Below are 2,642 nucleotides of genomic sequence, written 5' to 3'. Positions count from 1 at the left end.
TCTTAAGAGGTGTTATGTTCCACAGGCAGTTCGATATCTCAATGCGGTCCACATGAAAGCAATTTTCTTTCCATGAGTGCAAATTGCACTTTTAATGCCTGATATTTCAGCCACTCATTTCTCTCACTACATGACAAAACTCTTGAAACTTTTCTCCAAAAGCACTGAATGTTATTCTAACCCTTTATGGCCTTTCTCTATTCATGTACACAAAGTCCAGTATGATTCCAAATGTCATCAAAAGATATATCTGTTTGTAGCTGAACAACTTATACAATGTGATCTTTCTTCTTTGTGTTAAATGAACTTAACAATTGAAACATCCAAAACTGGCTGTGTTTCTTGCCAACATACTGGTGTTTGGACATGTGGGATTACTTGCACGTCACTTTCAATAGCTCAGTTGGTAGAGTAGAAGTTAAAACTGTCATCCTTAGGCTGTCGGTTCAACTCCGACTCCCACAAACTTTATGTTTTAATGCAGAATCTGTCATTTTATATGAGCAAAAAAAGAGGTTTTTCCCTGACCGGGAATCGAACCCGGGCCGCGGCGGTGAGAGCGCCGAATCCTAACCACTAGACAATCAGGGAGAAAGCTGCAGAGGTTACCTGATCCAACCATTTTTCAATGTCTACACGCCTACTATTCTGACAATGTTTGGATGCATACTGGAATTGGTATGCATGAGTGGAAAAAGGCCATAAAGCGAGTTATTCATCTTTCTCTTTGTTCTACAAAAAAAAGAAGTTTGCAAGAGTCAGGGCTCTTTTTTACCATCTGGGAAAAGAGGGAACGCTGGTGTCACTAACACATGGAAAGAGCTGTTATAGTATTCCCCATTTGTCTCCTTAATGTTTCTGACATTTTAACCACTCATTTCTCTCTCTACATGAAAACACTGTAGAAAACTTTCTCCAAAAAATACGGAATGTTATTCTAAGTACTCAGACAATAGTCTTTTCCTCCCCCTTCTGACGCGTGAACTTATAGACGCCCTTGATTGCACGGTGTCTCTGTAATTGACAGGGGAGAGAGCGTATGCCCCTCCCTCTCTCCCTAAGAGTACAGCCAATTATGCTCTTCTAGACTCTCGGCCACAAATGGCTGTGACACCATCAGTTTCAAAGTTAAACACAACTCCTATAGTACTAATAAAAGCTTCACACTCACCTCAGCTGGGAGATGGCAGACACTGAAGGAAACTCCTCACTTCACTCTCTTCATCTGACCAGTCATTAAGCTCCACTGATTTCTTCACTGTTTGGAGTTTCAGCACTTCTAGGAAGAGGGAGGTCTTTCTCTCTGAGGTCTATGTAGCAGACTGCAGATGCTGACTGGTAAACTGGCTGTAATGCTGGAAGGACACTCCTGCCTATTTGAGTCTCAGAGTCCTTCACATGAGAGTACAAATCCAGCAGGAAATTTTGTTCATCATATGCATATGACATCAGTTTCTTTATAGGTCTGTTAATAGTCTCTCTCTGATGAATAGCTTGTTGCAGACTCAGTTTCAGCAGATTTATTTATTTTTTTTAATTTTCCCACTTATAGGAACCTGTCTGATCCTGTGTTGAATCAAACCTGCAAACACAACAACCCATTTATTACATTTTTTTTCATTTAAGTTTGATTCAAAATAGCTTTATAGTCAAAACTATCCTGTATAATATTATGGAATAATTAAAAGGCAGGTTTAAAGTTTAATGCAAAGAAACAGCAAAGATCATTTGAAGATGTCATTTATCAGAACACTGGACATAGTGATTTGTAATATTAGAATAGAATCCCTTTATTTACTAAAGGTACACAGAAATGTACACAGGTACACAGAAACTTACTGTATGTAAGAGTGCAAGAGTTCAAAGCAGTATAAGTGCAGATAAAAACCACTACAGTGCCATTGCAGCTTTTAATGCTGTTTCAGTATCAGGGTCTTCAGGAAGGCTCCACCTGGCAACCCTGAAGTGCCTTGCTATGCTTAAAACTGCACACACACACACACACACACACACACACACACACACACACACACACACACACACACACAAACAAACACTCAACAAGGTGAGTTCTGCTTATTTGTTATTGGAGATTTGTTAAGAAGGCTGATCGCCATTTAAAATTAGATTTCACACACTGTAATTGTTACACTGGTGAGTTTGAGGTAGAGATGCACTTTCATTAATACTGCTTACACTGTGTTTCTTTACAACACGCATGGACGTGTTGAAGCACCTCATATGCATGGAACACTACTACTCAGAGCATTGGATGAATGAAAACAGAAGCTATCTGGCTCACACAATGTTTTAAATGTGCCAAGGGAAAGTCCAAGTGTGGCCATCCTTGAGTGGAGTGGAAGATAAATACGTTTTTTGTCTTTCAAAGCAGCTGTAAGAGTTAGTGGGTCTCATGCAAGAATATTTTCATTATGCTACATTTATTTTGAATTCTTATAACTGTGCCACATCAGATTAATCTTTTCAATTCACCAAATGATCATAATGTTTGTCCATTTATTCAAAGTTTGCATATAATACTGTGTATCTATAAATTATTGTATTTGATAATTGCCCCCAAAATGCCCTATAAGGCTAAGTGCCTTCCCTGTTTTCATCTCTGGGTAAAAGGAGCCAATTTC

The 2,642-nt window shown here is 38.9% G+C and overlaps 1 non-coding gene across 1 annotated transcript; it reads right to left on the bottom strand.

The window, feature by feature from the left end:
- Positions 1-519: 519 nt before the first annotated feature.
- On the bottom strand, positions 520-591 carry trnae-cuc (transfer RNA glutamic acid (anticodon CUC)). Its single transcript has one exon. It is a non-coding gene; the product is annotated as a tRNA-Glu (tRNA).
- Between the last annotated feature and the right edge of the window lie 2,051 nt (positions 592-2,642).

Source organism: Electrophorus electricus, chromosome 10, assembly GCF_041902795.1.
Source record: "Electrophorus electricus isolate QZ-2024a chromosome 10, ASM4190279v1, whole genome shotgun sequence".
NCBI classification, from domain to species: Eukaryota; Metazoa; Chordata; class Actinopteri; order Gymnotiformes; family Gymnotidae; genus Electrophorus; species Electrophorus electricus.
Note: the sequence above shows the minus strand (reverse complement) of the source record. Positions and strands in the feature narration are given on the sequence as shown.